This window comes from Cupressus sempervirens, chromosome 11 (assembly GCF_028749045.1).
Source record: "Cupressus sempervirens isolate cs-2001-9-10 chromosome 11, ASM2874904v1, whole genome shotgun sequence".
Lineage (NCBI taxonomy): Eukaryota > Viridiplantae > Streptophyta > Pinopsida > Cupressales > Cupressaceae > Cupressus > Cupressus sempervirens.
This window is the reverse complement of record NC_143128.1, coordinates 261,247,664-261,274,580: the sequence shown is the minus strand read 5'-3', so window position 1 is coordinate 261,274,580 and position 26,917 is coordinate 261,247,664. Positions and strand designations below refer to the sequence as shown.

The following is a 26,917-nucleotide window of genomic DNA, read 5'->3' as shown; positions in this document are numbered from 1 at the left end:
CATTGTATCCTTGCTTTCGCTAGTTTGAAGTTTCTGGTTACATGCACACAATCATGACTTTACATCAAAAAAAATTCACACTCTAACAATATTCATGTTCTTTCATTACATTTTGTTCTAAAAAACAAATTCTAAACTTTCAATTATTCAAATGACTAATCTAAAAATGAGTCCTATTAAAGAATCTAATATAAATTCAAATAATGTATCTAGATTATAAACAAATCTAAACTAAATCTCATCACTTACACATCATAGCAATATGGTCCACCTTAGTCATGTGAATGGTCTTGGGAAAGAGGTTGTAACATTGTATTTGGACCCAATTGATCCTCTTTCTCTCTCTCTCCCTCTCTCCCTATTCAATCTAATGAGCCAACTGGATCTGCTCGACATTTTAATGTCTCAAGTATAGCCTCATGGTCTGACTCGCGAACTTTCCAAAGAATCTTATTATGTGGTTTTCCACCATATTTTATCAAGTGGACATTTGATGCAACAACGAGGTTTGGATAATGAAGAATCTTCCTCTCTATTTGCCAATCCTCGAATAACCACAAGTTAGGGTTCTTCATAGAATATCATCTAAGCCATGTGCCTATTACGACCACCACACCGACATGGTACTCTAAACCTTCACCATCTATAACTGAGTGATCTAATTTTTTTTTGGCTTCAACACAATGACACAAATAATAATATGTCCCTTATTCATTGCCTTTAGGTGCAATAACAACAAAAACATGGCATGCAGTGATAAATGTACAAAATGCGATCATTAATTTAGAAAATACTTGGATAAAAGTTATAAAGTTACATATTGAAATTAAAAAGATATATAAATATATATATTACCAGGTTGCACTAGATTTGACAAGCAGCAAAGTCAATAGATGAATCCATCTCTACCATTTCCAGCGCTTATGGGGGATGATAGGTGTCAATTGGGTCCAAAACCCAGATATCCCATTTGTCCACCCATTCAATCAACTCATAGTCATCCCAATTTTCCTCTGCACATGATGAACAATAGCATACCATTTTTCGTGTGTGGATACTCCATGAACTTGCATCAGAGCTTCTAAAAGAGTGTAACTCACTAGATCCTGTTAGTGTGCAACAATCTTGATATGGTACAATGTTGGTATTATCTATCAACCAAAAAAATCTACAAACCATAGACTCACCTTCCTTACCTGGACCCATTGTGGTGTTACACCATTGGACGATGGATTTTGCATCTATCAATATTGCTCCATCTTTGTACTTTAGTTCTTCATGAGACAACACTCTTTTAATGCATGCACCTGCACCATTTTTCTCTCCCTTACTATGACTAGCCTCTGTGAAATTCCACATATATTGAATTCTACACAATCTGTGCATCTTGCTCAACCAATAGAACATACGTGCATTCTTGAATTGAGATGCACAATTGTTTGACCAAATAATGTGCTGATGATATGTTATGCCCCTATTAGAAAAATTTCCATAAAATAGTTGACATCAAGTAGGTGATATTCCCTACTCTCTCACACTCTCTCTCCCATCCCCCCTATAATAAGATGTAAATGCCCCTATGATGGAGTGTATATATCATCGGATCTACAAATTGGTGTCTCTTCAATATGAGAGGATGATATGACTTCAACATTGAAAGATGGTGTAGTGGATGATATGACTCCAACATTGGAAGATGGTGTAGCTTCACAATTCAATTGTCTTCTTGAGCGTAATAGTATCATTTGTTCTCTTTGTCTTTTCAATTCTTCCTCTTTGTTTCTTTGTACTGGTGGTTCTTGATTCTCTTCAAAATTCAATTCTTGATTATTGGTTTGCAATTTTCTTTGCTCACGTAGTAATTTCATTTTATCTCTTTTAATTGCCAAATCTATCTCCCTATCTTCATTTGTTTGAGTTTTTGGTTTCTTCCTTGGCATGATGATGATTTCTACATGTCAAATTATTCAAACATATGAATTACTTAAAATGTGTAAATTACAAATTATTCAAATACATATAAAAATTATAATTATTTAAATGAATACACAACATATATCAAATAACTTGTCAAATTTCTAACCATTTTGAAATAACATTTCGTTCAAACATAAAAATTTCAATGAATTCACTATATATTAAACAACATGTCAAATTATAATCAAATTTGTATCTATATATCAACAAAAAATATTTAAAATAGATTGAATTAACCTTTTCTATACAAGGAATATTCAAAAAGTCTTCAAATCACATATCCAATGATTGAATTTGGTGTTTGCTAGCTTCCAAAAGTGTTGAAATAGTGTTTTCTATGTTGAAACTCGTGATTTCTATCGGAATAACAGAGTGCATAATAGACCAAAAGAAAAAAAAGGATGAAATGGGCCCCAAAGTTACTTTTTGACCATTTTTAGGTGATTTCACATAGTGCGTATGCACTATAAAGCACGTACGCACTATAGTGCATACACACTATGTGAAAACACATCACTCCCCATCCTCCCTACTCTCTCCCATCCCCTACCCTCTCTCTCTTCCTACTCTCTCTCTCCCTCTCCCTCTCCTATTGCCTACTATCTCTCTCTCCCTCTCTACTCTCTCTCTCTCTCTCTCTCTCTCTCTCTCTCTCTCTCCCATCCTGTATGAGCTCTCTTTGCCACCACCTACTCACTCTCACACTCTCTCCCATCCCCTACTTTGTCTCTCTTACACACACACTCCCATCCCCCCCTCTCTCCCTCTCCCACTGCCTACTTTCTCTTCCCAATCCCCTACTCTCTCACACTCTCTCTCCCATCCCTCCTCTCTCTTTCCCTCTCCCACCACCTACTTTCTCTCCCCCATTGTTGTACTCTCTCTCTTCCACCCCCTACTCTCACACTCTCACATTCTCTCCTACCAACTACTATCTCTCTCTCTCTCTCTCTCTCTCTCTCTCTCTCTCTCTCTCTCTCTCCGCCATCCCTTACTCTCACACACTCTCTCTCCCATCCCCTACTCTCTCTCACAGTCTCCCATCCCCTAATCTCACACTCTCTCTCCCATCCCCGTACGAGCTCTCTCTGCCACCACCTACTCACTCTCACACTCTCTCCCATCCCCTACTCTGTCTCTGTTACACACACACTCCCATCCCCCCTCTCTCTCTCCCTCTCCCACTACCTACTTTCTCTCCCCCATCACCTACTCTCTCTCTCTCCTCTCCCATTCCCTACTCTCTCACACTCTCACACTCTCTCCCATCCCCTACTTTGTCTCTCTTACACACACACACTCCCCTCTCTCTTTCCCTCTCCCACCTACTTTCTCTCCTACATCATCGTACTCTCTCTCTGCCACCCCCTACTCTCACACTCTCTCCCATCCCCTACTCTCTCTCTTTCATAGACACACACACACACACAGTTATCCTCCCACTCTTCTTCTCTCCCATCCCTTACTCTCTACATCTATCACACACACTCCCATCCCCCTTATCTCTCTCCCTCTCCCTCTCCCTCTCCTACTGCCTACTATCTCTCTCTCTCTCTCTCTCAAGTTCTCTCTTTTCCTTTCTACTGTCTCTCTCTCTCTCTCCCATCCCTTACTCTCTCTCTCTCTTCCATCCCATACGAGCTCTCTTTGCCATCACCTACTCTCTATCACACTCTCACACTCTCTCCCATCCCCTACTCTCTCTCTCTCACCCCCATCCCGTACGAGCTCTCTCTGCCACCTCCTACTCTCTCTCAATCTCTCACACTCTCTTCCATTCCACCTCTCTCTCCCTCCCACTCCCTCTCCCACTGCCTACTATCTCTCTCTCTCTCTCTCTCTCTCTCTCTCTCTCTCTCACTCTCTCACTCTCTCCCTTGCTCTCCCATCCCTCTGCCATTTCCTACTCTCTCTATCTCTCTCTCCCCTCTCTCATTCCCTACTCTCTCTCTTTCACACACACACACCCATCCCCCTGTCTCCTCTCCCATCCCCTACTTTTTCTCTCACTCTCTCTCCCTCTCCCACTCCCTCTCCCACCACCTACTCACTCTCACTTTCACTCTCACTCTCTCTCTCTCCCCCTCTCTACTCTCTCTCTACTACCCCCTACTCTCTCTTACATTTTCACACTCTCTCCTATCCTCTAGTCTCTCTCTCTTTCTCTCTTACACACATTTCTATCCCCCCTCTCTCTCCCTCTCCCACTCCCTCTCCCATCACCTACTCTCTCTTCCATCCCCTACTCTCTCTCGAGCTACTCTATCTTCCCCCCTCTCCCATTCCATACTCTCTCTCTTTCACACACATGCACTCCCATTCTCCTCTCTCTCGCTCTTCCTCTCCCACTCCGTCTCCCATTTCCTACTCTCTCTCTCTCCCCCATCCCCTACTCTCAATCTCTCTCTTTACCAACCTATACTCTCTCTCCCATCCCCTACTATCAATCTCTCTCCCCCATCCTGCACTCTCTCTTAGCCACCCCTACTCTCTCTCACACCTAATCTCTCTCGCATCCTGTACTGTCTCTACCACCCCTACTCTCTCTCACATCCTGTACTCTCTCTACCACCCCTACTCTCTCACACTTCCTCTCTCTCCCATCCTATACTCCCTTTTCCACCTTTACTCCTCACTTTCTCTCTCCCATCCCCTACTTTCTCTCTCACACACACATAGCTATTCCCTCCCCCCCCCGCCCAACCTAGTTTTGTCTTGTAATTTAGGTGTTGATAGTGCATGCACCCTATAGTGCGTATGCACTATAGCACGCACGCGCTATTGGGAACGCAAAGTTAAATAGCACATGCGTGCTATTGAAAGCTTTGCATTAAACCCAAGCCTAAGGCTTGGTTTTGCCTTGGAAATCCAATCCACAGGTTTGGAGTTTATAAATAGGTCTGAGATGTGTTTTCCAGCAAACATACCAAAAATGATTACTTTTTCTTGTGTGCTCCCCTTCAAGATTCCTCGTGGTTGGGTATTGATAAGATCAGGTTACATAGCATTATAGGTCTTTGTGTTAGCTATCTAAACATATGATTTATTTTTAATTTGATCTATTTCAAACCTTTCATCTATAATTTCTTTTGAATGTATGTTTATTTTTTGTCAAAAACCACCATGTACTAATTGGGCTATAGATTTTAGCTCGTTCATCAAATTTTGCAACAACTTAGTTTTTTAGAAACTAGACTCCATTCTACACACTTTGAAATTTTTTTTTTTGATTTTAGATTAGTTTTCAATTATTTCTAGGGGGAGCACACAAATATTTCACATTTTTGGGATATATCTAGTTAAAAAATCATTAAAAAAAAACACATTATAAAATTACCCAAAAAATCTAGGATAAACTACATAGTGTTAAGTAACTTTCGACTAGAGCGATTAAAGAATTTTAAAAAAAAAGTTAAAATTTTAGGGGGGCCACACTTTGTACTATGTTATATTTTTTTGGAATAAACAGTACCAATTTTTTGTGGCCTCCTTTTTTGATGACCTAAAACTAAACCATTTTGAAAAAAAATTAGTAGTTTAGAAACTAGTTTCAAAGGACTACGACTTTTGTTTTTGTCACATCTTAAAATTTTGAGCGTAACTATCTTCAAATTCTTGTTGAAGTTCAAAATTTGTAGATTTCAAGAAAAAGGTGTGCACTTATACCCCCCATTTGGCACCACAACTCGATGCACTTACCCTGTGTCTTTCTAGGAAATGCTACTTATCAAAAGGGGTACCGATGCTATCATCCTCCAACTCAATGAATGCTTATTACATTGGATGTAGTTTTTCATGAGGACTTGATGTATTTTTCCTCTGAGCCTAAACTTCATGGGGAGTACCAAAAGGAAATTCAGATTTTAGACTATGATGATCACACCTTTGAAGATGTGGATGCTCACATCTCTGAAGATGTGGATAACACCTCTAAAAATGTGAATGTTCACATTCTTGAAGATGTGGGTAGCTTGGAAATCTCTAAAGAAGGGTAACTTTCTAATATTGTTAATCAAGAAGTAGATGAAACTTTGGATCAAAGCAGTGATGAACACCTAGAAACTGATATTATTAATCAAGAAGTAGGTGAAACTTTGGATCAAAGTAGTGATGAACACTCAGAAACTAAAGCTATGGGTCCACCTCCATCTAAGTCCCTGACACCACACCAATCGCTTACCAAGGATGTTCCTGAACCATCTAGAAAACTACTACCTCAACGTCTCATTAGAGGTATTCCTAAATCCACATATGAACCCCAACTTTCTAGTAAAGTTAAATATCCTATGAGTCATTATGTGTCTAACCATTTTTTGTCAGAATCAAATTAGTCATTTGTAAATCAATTATCTACTATATCTATTCCTAACAATGTGTAGGAAGCCTTAGCTAATCCAAGGTGGAAAGCTGCTATGAATAAGGAAATGAAATCATTACAAGAAAATAATACCTGGGAACTTGTTGACTGTCCACTAGGAAAGAAACCAGTTGGATGTCAGTGGGTTTATACTGTTAAGTACAAAGTAGATGGTACAATTGAATGCTTTAAGGTGAGACTGGTGGCAAAAGAGTACACCCAAACCTACAGGATCAATTATACTAAGACATTTGCACCAGTAGCTAAAATTAATATAGTACAAGTCTTGTTGTCTCTAGCTATGAACTTGGGTTGGCCATTACGATATTTTGATGTGAAGAATGCCTTTCTACATGGAGAGTTGTCTGAAGTAGTCTACATGGAATTCCAACTTGGTTGCATGATACCAGAAGTACATAGTCTAAAGGTGTGCAGATTAAAAAAGTCACTATATGGGTTGAAAAAATCTCCAAGGGCATGGTTCGAAAGATCCACGAAGGCAATGAAAGCCTTTGGTTACCATCAAAGCAATTCAGACCATACTTTATTCATAAAGCATCAGAAGGGTAAGATCACTGCACTTATTGTGTATGTGGATGACATGATAGTTATAGGAAATGATCTTGAAGAAAGAAGTGCTCTCAAGGATTACTTCTTCAGAGAATTCGAAATGAAAGATCTAGATCCCTTGAAATATTTCCTTGGGATCGAAGTGTCTCGATTTGATAAAGGGATCTTTTTGTCTCAAAGAAAGTATGTCTTAGACTTGTTATAGGAAACTAGTATGTCAGTGTGTCAACCCACTGATACACCCATGGAAGAAGGATTGAAGCTATGTATTGAGTCTAATTAGGTACTAGTTGATAAAGGAAGATACCAGAGACTCGTAGGAAGATTGATTTACTTAGCACACACAAGGCTAGACCTTACCTATGCATTAAGTATTGTTAGCTAGTTTATGCATAATCCTAGAGAGTAACATATGAATGTAGTTATGCACATTTTGAGGTATCTGAAGTCTTCTCTTGGAAAAGGAATTTTATTCACTAAAAATGATGATTATCAAAGTGTGGATGCATATACTGATGTTGACTAGGTTGGAGCAGTAGATGATAGGCATTCTACTTCAAGCTATTTTACCTTTGTAGGAGGTAATCTTGTTACATGGAGAAGCAAAAAATAGAATGTTGTTGCACGATCAAGTGTGGAGGTAGAATTTTGAGGTATGACACTTGGAGTATGTGAAGCGTTGTGGTTAAGACTTCTCCTGAGAGATTTGGGTTGTCTGCTTAGGTAGCCAACTCAACTATATTGCGACAATAAAGTAGCATGTGATATTGCTCATAATTTGGTTCAACATGATCGTACAAAGTATGTGGACATAGATAGATTCTTTATTAAGGAGAAGTTGGATGAGAAGATTGTGGAGCTACCTAAGATTTGATCAGAAGATTAGCTGGCTGATATTCTTACCAAAACAGTTTCAAGTCGAGTGTTCTCAAAGTTTTTGGGCAAGTTGGGCATGTGAGATATCTATGCACCAACTTGAGGGGGAGTGTTGCAATATTAGATTGTTTCTAATATTGAAAGAGCTTTCTTTCCTAAACTATTCTTTCTTTTCTTGTAGCTTTCCTATAGCTGTTTCCTAAACTATTCTTTCTTTTCCTGTAGCTTTCCTACAACTATTTCCTTTCTTGTAGCTTTATACATTTGGCACACAATTGTATATGTGCCTGTACAGTATTATGTGAATACAATGAATAAAAAATATTCTTCTGTATTTCTAGTTTTCAAGTGCAACAACGTGGAGCTTTTATCCATCCAAGGCAAAGATGGATATCCAGGCATAAAAGATGGATACCAAAAACGGTGATTGTGCATGATACCCAGGCATCCCTAAACAAATGTGTTGTGGAAAGACAATTGGATATTGCCACCACCTCTCATGGCTCATCAAATAAAAGGAACCATTTTCTGTTTTGCTTATTTGTGTGTTTTGAGATGGATTTGGATGCATATAATCCTCATCTTGTCTGATGGTTTGTTGTGGGTTTGATTTTCATTAGATGGAAAATGATTCAAATGTTGGAGAAGAATTTAATGCTTCTCATATTGTTAGCTAAGTTTCAATTCTATGCTTTTGAGGTGGTAGATATGTCTCCTCTAATTTGTATGTGTTTCACAATATTTATATTGTGATTTTCTCACCTTTGCTAGTGCCTTGTATCATTTTGTTATTCAAATGTGTAAAGACCCAAAATTTACAACATTTGCCACATATGCAAACAACCTCAAAATGCAGAAATATATGCGAAAAATATATAGAATTTGAAAAGTCAAAAGTCGATTTATTTCACATAACTATATAACTCATTGTCCATTTTTAGATGGAAATCTATACATATCAACAATTAGTCAAGAATAATTGGAATCACAATCATTATTACATGTTACAATTTTTTCTAAAATACTTGGCAATACAAAGTCAACCACATATCGATACCATATACAAGGCAAAGTATAAATGCTGGAAAATGAATCAGGTGTACATGAAAATGAATCAGGTGTACATGACATCTTTTGTAAAGACTATGTAAATCCTGCATGTCAAACATGATTATAACATCAGCTCATTGTATGATATAACACATATATAACATAATCATATAAAATTAACATGCCATCAAACTTTAGTATCCATCTACATGTAATCTCATCTCCTAGCCATCGGAACAATGTCCATCCGCTATCATGAGATGAAAGAGTGGTCCAGGCACTTTTACCGCCCAACCATGGAGTGGTTAGCTCCTTGAGGTTCTCCAATTAAGGAGAACTACCTGACCTTGGCATGAGAAGGCTGGAAAATTGACACAATTGAATTAGAAAAATCTGGTTCAACTTTTGTGTCTAATCTATTTACACATATGCCTAGTAGAAACATACACAAGGATGTGGAAGAGAAAACAATGTAAAATAACCAATGCATTTCAATCATATGCATAAATGTTTTACCGAGCTTGGCCAAGCATCATGAACTAGTTTAGTGTAAAAGACTGGTAGGTAATATATAAGGAATAAAAACAATATGAGTTTTTCCAAAATTACCCTCCTCTTTGATCCCACATTTAGCACCCTTTCCAAGAATCAATTTTTTTTCTTTTACTCCCAATACAACCTCATGGTTCTCAATGAACATTAAATACTTTGGCAATATAGCATATACATAACAACTCTACTAGATTTAAGAGTGAGAATAAAAAATAAAAATAAAAATAAAATAAATAAATAAAAACTTAGTTATTCTCCAAGTAACCATACATATCCATTCTACCATTTAAATTGATGTTTAGTGTTTCTAAATAATGTTCTAAAACATGGTTTTCTCTTGGGATGGTAGTTATATTTTCTACTTGTTTAGACCATCCTAACTAAGTCTTCTAAACCTTGCACATTATGAAGATAAACTTCCAAAAAATTATATATACATGAAAGAAAAATCCAAAATAAAAAATCATATGCCATATTAAAGAGATCATTCAAATCAACACCAATCACAAACTGCTATAAAATGCCAAGCTCGCAACGTGAAGATAATATTGTGCTCATTCAGCGGAAGGTATAATATGCCCTGTCTTATTGTCCATGATATAACTCAACCACTAAATACAATGGTTGGGTCTCCTCAAAAAAAAAAAAAAAACAAAGAATATACAGGTCTGCGTGAATCAGAAAAATAATAATTTAAAAGGCATGAATAGATTCATATACACAAAGTTGCATCATCAACCAGTTCGATGGACAGATCCAACTCAGAGGATACGGGACTGAAGATTTGCGTTTCAAGATTTGCATCTGAGGATGAAGCAGGAGTGGGATTGAAGCCTTACTCGCATCATGATAGATTTCTGATAAACTTTGGAGAGCCAAAAGTCTCAATCCGAGCAATCCAGGCCGCACAAGAAAAAGTTTCCAAATAGTTTAATAATAAAAGGGCCATCTAACAATTACACAGCTAGCTCGAGGTCATTACTAGAAAGATCAATGATCAGGAAAAATGTGTTGTCATTTATCAGTTTCATGTGAGGTTGAAGTTATCCCAATAGTTCAATACAACAAACAAAGCATGCAAATATTGAATAAAAAACCGCTTGAGAAAGGGGGTTTTACTATAAATCAAAGGGTTTCTAACTCTCATATGGATCATCTGGAATCCAATGTTGGTAAAGTGTTTGGAGATGCAATGTGGGAAGAGAAGAATCTACAAAAAAATCTTCCAAATCAAGGTTTTACCGCTTCAAATTTTCTACTACTTACGCCAATTCTATGCATGTCTTGGTAAAAAGGGTCTTAAGAAAACAATAAACATGTCTTATTTCCAAACTAAAAGAAATGTAAGTTCAAATACAGCTATACTGCTATGCATTCAATTATATATACAACAGTTTACAATACTTCAAAAATAATAGCAAAATTTGATTACATTTCAACACTGTCCAAGATAAGCAAGAATTTTCACAGCAAATGTATGGAATTAGTAATAAAACAGTAAAAAGAACCTTATTGGATTCGATTACTGACCCAAAACAAATCAAATTCTCTGCTCTATTTTTTTCCAACTTTCTTTGCAATCACTAATCCTTTCTTTTCTTGCCAAAAACTGTTGTCTTATCCCAAAACCAGCGAAATCTTTGTTTTTAACAAAGACTCTTCCTTCTAATCTCCTTTTTCTGTCACTCTCCTCCCCACTCGTAGTTTTCTCCAAGTCTATATAGCTCTCTCTCCCTCTGTGGAACCATTCTTCCCCTCATTATTGCAGCCCGCAACAAACATGATGATTCATAATTAAAAAAATTCCACTTGGTTTTAGAAATAAATAAACTTACACTTCTATTAATGATCATTAATTTTAAAATTGTTAGCGATCAATTAATTTTCTTTATTTGGATCTACGGCTACCAAAGCTTCCACATGTAATTCAAATCCACCATTTTCAAAATAGAAAAACTATTAATTACCATTTAATTTTTCCGACTAACTACTAGCATTTCAAATTCATGCTTATAATTACTAAAGAAAAATAAATTCAAAGTATAATACTTGTTTTATAATCTAAATTATAATACTTCTAAAGAAATAATATTTAATCATTCATTTTATTTTATTTTTCATTTATGACACAAAACATTTAATCCATCTAGATTAATTGAAATTCAAAGCAAATGATTTAAATTCAAACAAGGGCTCAGTGGGAGCTAGAGTCCTTGCCTAATTTGTCCAAGTGCATTTCCATGGAGGGAAACTTTTGACTTGCTCATTTGTTTATTGGTTAGGGTGATTTAAAATTATAAAATTGGTCATTTAAGGTTAGAACCTTATTACGAAGAGGTCTTGGGTTCGAATCTACCTGTGTTTAGGAGAATAATAATTAATAGTACATAATAATAAATCTTGGCTTCATTTAAATAGACATGAAAAAATTAATATTGCTTCATTTAAATAGACAATGTTTTTAATAAATAGATTTTTATAAATTATTATTATGTGAAAATTCTTTTATAATTATATCCTTAATGAAAAAATTAGATGTAATACAATTTCTAATAACTTTTTTTCTCTCATTTCACATAATTTGAAAATTGAAAATAGTTAGTAGTATAATTTAGAAGATTGGTGTGATGGTTTGTACAACTTAAAGAGTCTCCTCTTATCAGACCTTATGGTTTTGTTTTGCTGTAGCAATAATAAACTAATTTTAGATTAAATTATTGCATCGAAATATTTTTAATGTAATCTTATCATATGCTTTCTTTTTCTTTTGCATACTGCAAATCTAGAAATTGTTTTGCCATTTCTAAGACCTTACATGTGCCCAAAAAACTTGGAGATTCAGTGGTGTTTCTAGAATGATACTAAAAAGTATTAGAAATGATTGCTTTATGCCTTAGCCAATCTTTTAACATCCGAATGCATATTAGTTTGCTCTTCTTCTGCAATTTGACATCTGTTTCTGCATTGATCTTAATATATTCTCATCTCACATGCTATATTTTTAAGTAAAGAGTTTTTTGACTAAAATTTAATTCCCTACTCATAGATTAGAACATTCTTCCTTCTCTACCAAATAATTTTCTACTTTTCCTTTCATCACCAACTGCAAAATCGCAGACCTCACCTTACATCAACCCCTCCTTCACTCCCCTGCATAAGGTAGGGACTAAAGCTCAAACAAAGCTCTTGTTAGGAAAACAAGACCAACAAAAACAAATAAATCTAAAAAAGTACCACTTATTTAGGAGCGATACAAATAGATAAATCCATTAGTGCTTCGAGCGAAAGATTCAAAACCAAAAAATACCCAAAAATTCAAACAAGCAAAAAAAAGGAGAACCTATGTGATTCTTGTTTAGGTTCGTCCTCATGTTCATTGCCAATGTCATTTGCATCTATCTCAACATCTATGGTGCTATCTGTTTCATTTTTTTGCTCTTTTATTTGCAAAGAGTAACTGCCACTCTTCATTTATGGAGACCTTTTCCTTTGTATATAGTGGTGTCTTAGACAAGATTGATAAAACATTCATGACATGGGTGGGTCTGACATTTCCTTGTGCATATGCATTTTCATATTGAAGTTTTCATTTTAGTCTAACTGAAATAGTATTTGTCTCATCTATGTCTCTAGGCAATGCATGTTGCACTTTATCAAAATTGACAGAAAAATTTATAATTGTACCATTCAAGCCATATTGCGCTCTTTTGTATCCTAATTGTCTGATTTGCGCAAAAGCAATACACAAAGACACAAGTCTTTCTTCTTGGCTAGTCAAGTTTTGAACAAGAGGGATTTGTTTATTTGGCTCGATGTTCCATGGAGTAGCATAAGCAGGGAGATTGCCATGTACAATGGCATTTACACAGTGTTTGCAAATTATCTAGTTTAATGCAATTATTTTTTCATTCATTTGAACAAAGAGTGAAGAGAAAGTATTGACAAATGCATTAGTAACTTTGTTGATGTGTTTTTTGAAGCATAATATTTCATAGAGTGTACATGCTTCAATTGGCGTATCATTGATTTCTTGTAGATAAAACCTAATTGATTTATGGTGTCTTTTGTTTAGTGCAGATTGATATGGATAACTAGTCATTTTCTTTATTGTACGTGGCTTCCAAAAGACATATCTTTTCTTATCAAATGTAGACTAGTGTTTGTCTTTGGCACTATTGTCGAAAGTGATTCATTCATTGATGGGCATTTTTGGTGAGGTTATTTCCCTATTACAGACCGTTTCTTTCAAGTGTCTTAAAGATGAACGCGTCTTTAAAGTTTGGCCAGGTGCAGTTCCAAGGTTTACAATGTTTGAGACTTCTACAAGAGATGGTCTTCTTTCTTTCAGTGTTGTTGCAATATTTGTAGCTTGCAAAAAATTGTGGCCATTTATTGTGAGTTGAATCAAGCTTTATTCTATTGGTTGGAGTGGTGTATAGTGGCAATGACTTGTGCCATCTTTGTAACAAACCAGATTAATGCTTGTTCTTGGTTGGATGCAATTGCAATGGACATGAACTTTAGATAATGGATTTGGTTACCAAATGTGTATAGCTATATGGAAGGCCATAAGAAGCAAAATTTAGTGCCTTCCAAGTGGTTATCAATGTATTGTATTCCAATGTTGCTGATTAGTGCATGTGCTTGTAAAAGTAGTTCAGCATCTGACATTGCAAATTATCTGTACATATGGAAGCAATGTAATCCAAATTTCTTATTTGTTTTTAATGCATTGGCCAATGACTAGGCCATGAACAAGTGCAAGGCCATAGCGTCGAACCAATCATCAACCAAGAAGGCAATAGCTGCAAACATGCTTTCACCATATGGCAAAGTAAATGCAAGGACTTGTTTTAGACCAAGACAAGAAAATTCTTCTTCAGTTGTATGTGGGACATCTATTGTAGGAGACGATAAAGGGGGCATTAGTTGATCCATAATTTGCATCATATTGTAGCTGCTTTTCCTTGAAAAAATGGGTTCATAGTGCCCAACCAATAGGTTAGCATTATGGAAAAGAATTGATATTGTTGAATGTGCTACATCTTTTTTAAAGTGGAGGTATGGTTTTCTGTGTGCGAATGACCAAATACATATGGGTATGTTTAGCCAAAGTGACAACCAATGAATACAAAATGTGTCACCCCAAAGACCTGTTTCACCTTATGTGTTGATTTCAATTGCAGAGAGTTGCATTCTTCACAAATATGTGGCTTGGTTGGTGACTTTATGCAAATCATAAAGCAAGGTAGGGTGTAGCTCATGTTGCAAAGAAGTTGAACCTACATCAGATCCATGATGGAGGGAGTGCAAGAAGTAGTCAACAAGTCCATTACAAATTTCACTAGATGTATAATGACAATGAAGCAAGACTTGTATAGTATCAAATAAACAATCACCAATGTTGAAGTTAAAAGAGTTGATTCGAAAGAAATGGATATTGTCAAGAGCATCATCAATTGATCTAGTTTGAAATAGGTCATCTAATTTGTATGTCTCTACTATTATTGGGTTTTTTGAATACTACCTTGATGTATGTGGTGTGGCTATGTATGTGTCCATCATTTTAGTTAGAAAGGAAAAATAAATTGGTAGTTTGTTCAAGATAAGTAGAGGGTGTGTTCCAGCATTTGATAATAGCAAGAACGAGTTGGCAAGTGCAAAATGTTGTTGAACAAAGATAGCAACAAAATCTAAGATCTAGATCAAAATATGATGAGAAATTGCTTAGGTCTAGTCCTCCCAAAGCAGGCCCTGCAAGATAATTAGCAAAAGAGGTGAATGCTAACAATGGAAAGACAGGATGTGAAGCAATGAAGAACATATCTTGTTTAATGTAAAATACTGAATATAAAGAAAATCTTTAAATCTAGACTATTTAGGTGTTAGGATGCATAACCTACTATAGTTGACAAGTATTGTGCCTTATGGACCATTCATTGTATAAGTGCTAGATTCATGCATTTTTATCTATGCAATGTTACTTGCTATATAACAAATGTGATAGTTTAGTATCATTAGGCAAGGAAAATCTCTATCATCCCATACAATGACTAGAAGATTAGTCAAATCAGCAACATCTTCATGTCAAAGTGGAGATACTTTATGCTGTGTTCTATTTTTGCTTCCTAGCTTGAATGTTATGTGAAACATCATCCACAATATTACCTTTTTGTTGGCAATGAAGCTAGAAACTACACTATGTTTAAAAAAATTGTAATCCTTCGAATTAAGGGCATTCTCCAACATAACTGGAGGAATTAGAGTTTTAAAATAAGTGTTAAAATTTGTTACATTTAGTTGTGATTCAAGGGAATGGATCTCGTAATTACGACAGATAAGTTGAAAGATACTTATGTTGTAAATAAATGCTCATTTAGTTATAGTCATTTATATGCATCTTAATTATATCCATAAGGAAATTAAAAGAAGAAGAACAAGAAAATAATTAAAATCTAATGTTTCCTTATAACTTTGGTTGAGCTTCTTTAACATATTGACCATAGAACAAGTTCTTTAATTTTTTTTCTAGATCTGCCTAAGCCAAACTCTAATTTTCCTAATATATAGATGTCAAACATTTCCATTTGGAAAATATTACTAATAAAAATATTTCTTTAAAATAAAATCCTTTAGCTATGTTGTACTTGAATCATGTAACAGAGAAGCTACAAAAAAATCAATGCAAGTACAATAATTACTTTTAATATATGTGTCTACAGAGTTGTCTAGTGCTTGATTCCTAATGACTGTCCTTGAGTGTATCTTTTTCTATGGTAGTTGTTGCACCCAATGAAATTCATTGTTCGAGCTTATCTCATTTTTGCTTCTTGTTAAATTGATTGTTGTTCATGGTCAGCTTCAAGGTTGGCATGTGATGATTGCCACAATTCAAACTAAGAATGATGTTGATGCTTTACTTTATGGATGTGATTATAGATTATATGGAGACTATTGATATAATCAAGGCAAGAGAAAAAGTTTCTTTTAGAAAGCTCAAAAGAGATAAGAAAGATGTATCAATCTCTTGTTGCAAATTTCTTGAAATCATGGTTGCAGAAGATGACTTACAGACATCCATAGTTCTTCATTGTTTAAAACGAAGTTAAAAATTCAGCTCTTGTGAATGAAGGTAGTACTAGTAACTATAAAGTATACATACATATAGTCAATATTTAGTTCCAGTTACATATATGAGGTGGTTAATCTATTTCAACAATACATCAGGCAAAGTACTCAATTACAGAACAAGAAAAAGAAATAGAAGAGACACGAAGAGAGAGATGAGAAAATGTTGATCCATTTGAACAAGAATACCAAACAACATAAGTTGTATTGAGCATCTACTTCATTTAATTTGTGAAGGTATCTATCAAAGACATTCACTAATTTGTATGGAAATTGAATATATATAAACATCTTACAAATCAAATCTTAATACATATCCATGGCAAGGTTAGAATCTTATTACTAACTCAAATCATCTTCCATATTCATGTCAATTATAACAATGGGTACATGTAAATTGTGCCGAAATCATAAGCAACACCTAGTAATTATATCAAAAGATCCTTACTTCTCAATAACCTATAGTTGTGCATGAGCTAATAAAAGTTAGAGTAGAAGTGTTTTGCATGTAAGTTGTAGGCATTAAGTGTGCCTAGTTAAGAAAAAAAAATTCCTGTGAAAATTTTAGAGCACTACATTTGAAACCTAGAAAGCAAAATATATTGTGTTCCTGTTGTGGAACTGCGATGTGACAACAAATGATCTATTGTCTCACATGCATTTTTTGTAATGGCCTAGAGAAGTCAAGGATTGATCTTTTAATGTAGTTATTTAAGGTTAGAACCTTATTACTAGCTTGCAGCCATCCAATCATGTACATGTCAAAAAAAAAAATAGAAGAAAAAAATCTAGATTCCATGTAAAGTATTAGAGCTTGTAAGTGATTTTTATAAGTTATTGTTGATTGGTATGTTGGTTTGATTCTTTGAAGTGGTTAATTTTTGACCCAAAAGGATTTTCCCCCATGTATATAGTTATTTCTTCTCTTTTGTCTATTCTTCTTCATTTTGTTGTTGAAGATTAATTTACATGTCATTATGTTGTAAACATTTTTAATTAGATTTGAACACTTCATTATCTTTCCTGTTATAGTTAATTGATGAAAAATTAATTAAGTCTATTGTTCTCTAATGGCTTAGTATAATGTGCTTAAGAAATTGATGACAAATTAATTATGCCTATTCTTCTCTAATGGCTTAGTATTATGTGTTTTTACCAAGTTATTAAAATTTGATTAAAAGAAAGTCCAAGGATATTGAAGGTGCATACTAGTTCTTATAGGTCTTTTTAGGTTCATATTTCCTTTTCACTTCCAATATTAGATTTTGGTAAGACATTGATAATGTTTACAAACATCTTTAGGGAATATATTGAATTAGAGGGGCATATTATCTCTAGTTATATCGTTGGTTGCTTCTAGGATGTGTTACAACAATTTACATATCAAGAAAAAGTTATTTAGTTGGTGATGAGAAAAATTTAAAATCAAATGAAGAAACAAAAATATTTTTAATGAATATGATTTTGAATGGTTTTTTTTAATTTTTGATTTTAATGAATTGAGAAAATCTGTGTAAGAATCAATTTATTATCAGTCACACTAAATAAATGTCTTAATTGCATTTATTGTAAAAGTTGTATGAAATATCGGTCTATTACAAATGATAAATTTTGAAATATGGATTTGCATAATATGAAGTAATTAATAAAATAGAAATAATTATTTATGTAAAAATGATAATATATACTTTGTAAAAAACTATATAAACTATTCATATCTATTTTAACGATAGTAAATATAAAACATAATTATGCATAGTGCCATAATATTTTATTTACTTTGTTATTATTATCATAAAATAATCAAATTGCATTTTTAATGTTCTTATACATGAAATAGATGTTCTTACTAAAATAAAAACAATATGTCATTTTTGTTTTATTTTCAAAGAGGGGTAGACGCTTTGACTTGGAGCTATGAACCAGTGAGGCCACAAACGAGGGACCTCATCCCCGTGAGATTTGAACCTTGATAGCAAGGATAACAACACAACAACTTAACCATCACAACATGCCACTATTGCATAACAATATGCCATTTTTGAAATTTGATAAAATTATAATTTTTTCTAAGAACAAAATTTAATTTTTATTATATTTAAATTGTTTGTAACTTATAAGAAATATCTATTGTTATTACAATTATAATTATTTAAAAATACTATAATAATATTTAAATAGAATTACAATTTGTTGAAATGTATTTATTTAGAAGACTTCACAAGAAGACTTTGATGCTTATTGAAAATAGAAAAACTATTTGTAGGTCCCTAAAAATGCTCCAATATATAGATGAGACGTGACATATTATTCCCATGATCCATAAAGAATGGTTAGAAAAAGAGTAAAAACTTGTTAACAAATAAAATAGTAAATGGATGAAGACAATTTTCTCAACATGGATGAAATAGCAGCAAAATTTAGTCTCATAATTTAGTTAAAATAATTTTAAAAGGATTAGACATCTAAAATTAAACATTATAAGAACATTCCAAACAAATAATTTTACAAATTGTTAAGTATTTTATAACTAGTATACCTAAAAATTTAATTCATTTAAAAAAAAAAAAAAAAAAAGCTGAGAGGTATCTAATTTCAAAAGAATTAATATAAATTTAATAAATATTGTATTCAAATGAACACAAAAGTTCTATGAATAAACTATTGTATTTGTTTTTATATATACTATGCTTAGAAGTTTTATGAGACTAATTTAGCAAATCAAATTTAAATAATGATTTATTTCACAATGTACAAATTTTTAAAAAATCATATTCCATTAAACCATAACAATAAAAAAAATGCATATTTCTATTTTGTTATTTGACATGTCAATGAATGTCAATTTTTTTTCAAAATGGAAAATGTTTAAGGTTGCTGCTACTGTATTAAAAAATATAACATTACTTAGAATATATAATATCATAATTTCTATTTCAAATTAATATTGTTAAAAATAATATTTTTAACATAATGAAGGGGGAAAATGATATAATTATATTTTAAAATAATTTACTTTGATTATTAAGTTATGCTTTTTTAAAATTATAATATAATAAATAGTAAATACTCTTTAAACCTTAAAAAGTCTAGATTCAATAATTCTTGAATAATCTTAAACCAATTGAATAAGGTCCTAACAAACGTAAAATTAAATTAGCTCGGTGGCCTCTTCTCGACAAAAATAAAATAAAATTCCTGAATTTCATTAGGTGTAAAAATAATGTTTATTACACGGTTTTTACAAAAAGGAAAAGTAGATAATAAATTTGTCCCAAGAAAAAGCTGCATTCAGTTTCAAATCATTCTCATGGCTATCCATCTAGGTACATAAACCAAATTAAAATGATAATAATAATGAGGCATGCTGATACATTTTTTTCAAATGTAATGGAACCTTTGGGCAACAATAACCAGCCAAATGAATATCCATCGCCTCTCCTTCAACTAATTAGACCATCCAGTCCATTCAACAACGCCCAACTTCTTTTATGGCCAAGTTTATTCTGATAGCGTAGGCAATCTATGTGGGTGCGGTGGCGGCGAGGAGGCAGGGGCAGGACCTCAATACCCTAGTTGAGAAATCTCAAATTTTCAGAGAAACATGCTGTATAATACAAGACGACACCAACAATGGCAAGTGAAAACATTTTTTAAATACCCTATCCATATCTTGATTGAATTTTGGAGTTTCTTGGATGGATTTTGTTCTAGAATATCGCGTATGCTTCTAATGTAAGATATACCTTGTTTGAGTGGTCCTTTACATTTTACTTTGAAAATAACGCTGATAATCAGATTTGTAGATGATGAAAAATCCAAAGAAGTTTTTCCTGGATAGAAGATTGAACTTTTAGCTATTGAAGATTTCATATTATTCACAAAGAACTTTTAGCTATCTGATACAGGAGAGTAGGAGTCTTGTCTTTAGACTAAAACCTGTTCCAGTTAAAACCAAAGACTGAAACATTATTATTCACAAAGGACGTTTACTATTTAATGAAACATCTCATTTCCAGTTGCTGTATAGGTATCCTGTATATGGTTTAGCTCATATATATATATGGCTCAACATTATTGTTGGAAATTATGAGTAACATCTGAATCAAATAAGACCTGGTCCTACAAGAGGCTGGTAGCTGAGTGGTAGAGCACTCCAGCAAGGTCTTGGATTCAAGTCTTAACTGGTACATCAAGATTGAAAACTTACTTGAGCGGTTAGAAACTCTAATTTGTCTATCATATTGAACTGGTGCCCAGGAACTCTTATGGGAACTTGTAGTTATTACCTCTGATCTAATTATTCTTTCTATTGTTGAGAATAGGAATATTGCTTGATGAACACGAAAACAATAATGGAATATTTTCTGTATGGATCTATTCACTGCTTGAATTAGATTCAGCAATGATGTTGCTTATATCTGTATCTACTGCTTGAATTGTCTACTGGTCGAACAATGATAATTTATCAATAGCCTTTGGATTTAAATAATCTTCTGGTCGAAGGATTTTTAAGAGATAATGCAGTTTTTTTATAAGTTATATAACTATTGCTTTATCTACATAATCTTGAATCAATGGCTTGCTCTCAAGATCTGCAATATAAACTGGCACTGAATCATCATCAATGCTGAACTCGGAGAGCTCATAGAGTGTCATATATGTTTGTCAGTTGGAGCATATCTGTAACACTTTTGTGTTGTACTTCTGTTTCGGCCATTAGCATTTTTTCATTGTACTTCATCACTGGGGACTGTATCATTTAAAACTATGTTCTTGGGATAGCACACCTTGCATTGGTCTACGAACTCCTGCTAACAAGTCCAAATTAAGGCCTTAGACAATGGCATATGTCACAGATATAGACAATAATCTGTTCATGAATCATGAAGGTGTTAAAGTGTGTTGGCACAACATATGGAGGGGATTACATGGCTAGAGGCGTCTATTTGTTGGACTTCATCAATAGATGAATGAACAGAGCACTAGTTACAGGATACTATTAAGGACACAATTAGGTAAGATTAGCATATTCATTGCGGCTATGGTGGGAGGTTCAAGCTAATAGTTCCTAGTGATAGATATTTGGTTATGTATCAAATGCAAGGAAAGTTTGATATTGAGCAAAACATGTCCTAGCCCTGTGTTAGAGATTTAGACAGCCCACTTACTGCCTAAGTTGCAAACTATTTTCGAGGCAACATTATGGTAGGGAGCTTGGCCTCATTGTGGAAAAAATATTTTTACTTGCCATTGTTGGTGTCGTCTACTATTTTGAACTTCTTTTTGGTTTTACTTGAATTGTGAAAATTTTAGATAATTAAAAACAAAAGGGTACCTCCAATTTTCAGAGAAACATTCTATAGAGAAATCTTTGAAATTAAAAGAAACTTTGTTTTCATAAATATTTATCTAAACTATAGTAGGAAGAACATAGATCTGGAAACTACAATTCTCACCTTGTTCATGTATTTTTTCACAAGACCTGGCAGATTCGATCTGGGCTTATAGTTCGCAAAGAATGTTCATTTCAGTGTTTTCTCGTTCAGAAAATTTAGAGGACCAGTGGAAACGATTGAATCAGAATTAGTCACTCCCATTAAAACCGTCACTCCCCACCCCTTCAAATTCACACAAAATTTTAAGTTAGAATGTGCAACATATACTTCTTATTTTACTGTAATGGGAAAATCCTTTATATGAAACAGGGGAAGAGGATATAAGTCATGACAAGAATCGAATGCCTGAATTGATTGACTCCCACTGCATTCAATACTATAGTCTACACCACCATTAGTTCATTCAGCAATCACCTATAAGATCAAAGAAATTCATTTATATTTTTATGCTTTCATACTATACAAGGGTGAAATCCATACATTGGTTGAAAAACTATAGCTTTATATTCACTGAAAATATGGGATCAAAATTGGGGTTAAGAAACCTGCCGAATAGGTTTGTGGTGGTCTTTTGGGTTTATACATGCTGTTACTCCAAATTGCTTTGCTGAAACGAAAGCAGATCAAACAATGAGAAAAATATGGGTTGAAAGAGAAATTGCAACATGGGTCAATATAAAATGCATAAAAGCATCCTTTACATACCTTTCTCAAATCTTCCAGGATTTATATCAATGCCTATAATCAATCACTGTTACTGAAAACTATGTCAGGAAACCAAACTTCAGCCTGTTGCTGAGTAGCTATGAAATTTTTGTGTGGTTCTAGTGCTGAATCACCACTTAAGCTCTAATTATATTCTTAAACTCTTTAAACAAATCAGAGTAAAAAGAGGGGTTTCTAATTTGAAAAACCAGTCCGTCCAAAAAAACTAGAGTTAGACTTGAACAAATTTCTCTCTATTAATAAATCCTTGTTTGGGACCTATATGTTTTGTTACCTTGGATCATCAGTTACTGTGATTTAAAACTACAAAATTGTTCATGAATAACAAAAACATATAAATTGATGACAAATTTTTGCAAAAAGTATAAAAATTCATGACATTTTAAACACAAGAGAAAGTTGCTCTTTTACTCTTTCATATTTTTGTTCTCTCTGGTATCATCTGAATCCTTAGCATGGCCTTTGTTCTTGTTAACGGTACCTATATGGATAAGTGCACAAAGTTGTGGTGCCAAAAGGGGGGTATAAGTGGACACCTTTTCCTTGAAATCTACAAATTTTGAACTTCAACAAGAATTTGAAGATAGTTACATTCAAAATTTTCAGATATGAAAAAAATAAAAGTCGTAGTCCTTTGAATCTAGTTTCTAAACTGCTAATTTTTTTTCAAAATGGTTTAGTTTTAGGTCCTCAAAAAAGGGGGCCACATAAAGTGGTACTGTTTATTCCAAAAAAACATAACAGAGTACAAAGTGTGGCCCCCCTAAAATTTTAACTTTTTTTTTGAAATTCTTTAATCGCTCTGGTCAAAAGTTACTTAACACTATGTAGTTTATCCCAAATTTTTCGGATAATTTAATAATATGTATTTTTTTAAAAATAATTTTTTTAACTAGACACATCCCAAAAACGTGAAATATCTGTGTGCTCCCCCTAGAAATAATTGAAAACTAATCTAAAATCAAAACTTTTTTTTTTCAAAGTGCGTAGAATGGAGTCTAGTTTCTAAAAACTTAAGTTGTTGCAAAATTCGATGAACGAGCTAAAATCTATAGCCCAATTAGTACATGGTGGTTTTTGACAAAAAATGAACATACATTCAAAAGAAATTATAGATGAAAGGTTTGAAATAGTTCAAATTAAAAATAAATTATATGGTTAGATAGCTAACACAAAGACCTATAATGCTATGTAACTTGATCTTATCGATACCTAACCATGAGGAATCTTGAAGGGGAGCACACAAGAAAAAAAATCATTTTTGGTATGTTTGCTGGAAAACACGTCTCAAACCTGTTCATAAACTCCAAACTTTTGGGTTGGATCTCCAAGGCAAAACCAAGCCTTAGGCTCGGGTTTAAATAAGATCTCAATAGCGCGTGCGCCCTATAGCGCGCACGCGCTATCTAAAAAATGATTTCTCAGTAGCTATAAGAGAACTAGGTTGGGGGGGGGGGGGGGGGGGGCGGGGGGGGGATAAGGGAATGGCCATGTGTGTGAGAGAGAGATAGAGAGAAAGTAGGGATGGGAGACGAGAGAGAGAAAGTGAGAAAGAGTAGGGGTGGCAAAGAGAGTATAGGATGGGAGAGAGAGTAGGGGTGGCAAAGAGAGTATAGGATGGAAGAGAGAGTAGGGGTGGCAGAGAGAGTAAAAGATGCGAGAGAGAGGAAGTGAGAGAGAGAGTAGGGGTGGAAAAGAGAGAGCGCGGGATGGGGGAAAGAGATTGAAAGTAGGGGATGGGAGAGAGAGGAAGTGTGAGAGAGAGTACAGGTTGGGAGAGAGAGATTAAGAGTAGTGGATGATGGAGAGAGAGAGAGTAGGTGATGGGAGACGGAGTGGGAGAGGAAGAGTGAGAGAGAGGAGGATGGGAGTGCATGTGTGTGAAAGAGAAAGAGTGTGGAATGGGAGAAGGGGAAGACAAAGTAGCTCAAGAGAGAGTAGGGGATGGAAGAGAGAGTAGGCGATGGGAGAGGGAGTGGGAGAGGGAGAGAAAGGAGGGATATAAATGTGTGTAATAGAGAGAGAGAGTAGGCAGTGGGAGAGGGAGAGCAAGTGAGAGAAAAAGTAGGGGATGGAAGAGGAGAGAGGGGGGATGGGTGTGTGTATGTGTGTGTGAAAGAGAGAGAGAGTAGAGAATGAGAGAAGGGAGAGAGATATAGAGAGAGTAGGCAATGGCAGAGGGATGGGGGAGAGAGAGAGAGAGAGAGAGAGAGAGAGAGAGAGAGAGATAGTAGGCAGTGGGAGAGGGAGTAGGAGGGAGAGAGAGGTGGAATGGAAGCATGTAAGAGAGATAGAGTAGGTAGTGGGACAAGGACTGCGAGAGAGAGAGGGGGAGGAATGAGAATGTGTATTTATTTATAAGAGAGATAGAGTAAGAGATGGGAGAGAGTGTGAGTTTGAGAGAAAGTAGGAGGTGGCAGAGAGAGCTTGTATGGGATGGGGGCGAGAGAGAGAGAGAGAGAGAGAGAGAGAGAGAGAGAGAGAGAGTAGGGGATGGGAGAGAGTGTGAGAGAGAGTAGGGGATGGAAGAGAGAGAGTAAGAGTAGGGGATGGGAGAGAGAAAGTAGAGAGGGAGAGAGAGTACTTGAGAGAGAGAGAGTAGGTAGTGTAAGAGGGAGTGGGAGAGGGAGAGAGAGGGGGGATGGGAGTGTGTGACAAATCTAGAGAGTAGGGAATGGGAGAGGAGAGAGAGAGGGAGGATGGGAGTGTGCATGTAAGAGAGATAGAGTAGGGGATGGGAGAGAGTGTGAGAGTGTGAGAGAGAACTTAGGTGGTGGCAAAGAGAGCTCATATAGGATGGGAGAGAGAGAGAGAGAGAGAGAGAGAGAGAGAGAGAGAGAGAGAGAGAGAGAGAGATTACGGGATGGGAGAGAATGAGAGAGAGTAGGGGATGGGAGAGAGAGAGAGAGAGAGAGTAGAGAGGAAGAAAGAGAACTTGAGAGAGAGAGAGATAGTAGGCGGTAGGAGAGGGAGTGGGAGAGGGAGAGGGAGAGAGATAGGGGGGATGGGAGTGTGTGTGACAAATGTAGAGAGTAGGGGATGAGAGAGAAGAAGAGTGGGGGGATAAGAGTGTGTGTATCTCTAAAAGAGAGAGAGTAGGGGATGGCAGAGAGTGTGAGAGTGTGAGAGTAGGGGGTGGCAGAGAGAGAGTACGACGATGGAGGAGAGAAAGTAGGTTGTGGGAGAGGGAAAGAGAGAGGGGGGATGGGAGTGTGTATGTGTAAGAGAGACATAGTAGGGGATGAGAGAGAGTGTGAGAGAGTAGAGGATGGGAGAGGAGAGAGAGTAGGGGATGGGGGAGAGAAAGTAGGCAGTGGGAGAGGGAGAGGGAGAGGGAGAGGGAGAGAGGGGGAATGGGAGTGTGTGTGACAGATGTAGAGAGTAGGAGATGGGAGAGAAGAAGAGTGGGAGGATAAGAGTGCGTGTATCTATGAAAGAGAGAGTAGGGGATGGGAGAGAGTGTGAGAGTAGGGGGTGGCAGAGAGAGAGTACGACAATGGGGGAGAGAAAGTAAGCAGTGGGAGAGGGAAAGAGAGAGGGGGGATGGGAGTGTGTGTGTAAGAGAGACATAGTAGGGGATTGGAGAGAGAGTGAGAGTAAGGGATGGGAGAGAGAGAGAGAGTAGAGAGGAAGAAAGAGAACGAGAGAGAGAGAGAGAGATAGTAGGCGGTAGGAGAGGGAGTGGGAGAGGGAGAGGGAGAGAGTGGGGGGATAAGAGTGTGTGTATCTATGAAAGAGAGAGAATAGGGGATGGGAGAGAGTGTGAGAGTAGGGGGTGGCAGAGAGAGAGTATGGCAATGGGGGAGAGAAAGTAAGCGGTGGGAGAGGGAAAGAGAGAGGGGGGATGGGAGTGTGTGTGTAAGAGAGACATAGTAGGGGATGGGAGAGAGAGTGAGAGTAAGGGATGGGAGAGAGAGAGAGTAGAGAGGAAGAAAGAGAACTTGAGGGAGAGAGAGATAGTAGGTGGTAGGAGAGGGAGTGGGAGAGGGAGAGGGAGAGAGTGGGGGGATAAGAGTGTGTGTATCTATGAAAGAGAGAGAGTAGGGGATGGGAGAGAGTGTGAGAGTGTGAGAGTAGGGGGTGGCAGAGAGAGTACGACAATGGGGGAGAGAAAGTAGACAGTGGGAGAGGGAAAGAGAGAGGGGGGATGGGAGTGTTTGTGTGAGAGAGACAGAGTAGGGGATGGGAGAGAGTGTGAGTGTGAGAGAGTAGGGGATGGGAGAGGAGAGAGAGAGGAGGGGATGGGGGAGAGAAAGTAGGCGGTGGGAGAGGGAGAGAGAGA

General features: G+C 35.8%; 1 long non-coding RNA gene across 1 annotated transcript; it reads right to left on the bottom strand.

Annotated features, from left to right (window-relative positions):
- Positions 1 to 8,885: 8,885 nt before the first annotated feature.
- LOC149529132 (uncharacterized) lies at positions 8,886 to 10,976 on the bottom strand. Its single transcript, XR_016359164.1, has 3 exons — positions 10,913 to 10,976; positions 9,024 to 9,191; positions 8,886 to 8,934 (listed from the first exon to the last, which is right to left on the bottom strand). It is a non-coding gene; the product is annotated as an uncharacterized LOC149529132 (long non-coding RNA).
- Positions 10,977 to 26,917: the final 15,941 nt, after the last annotated feature.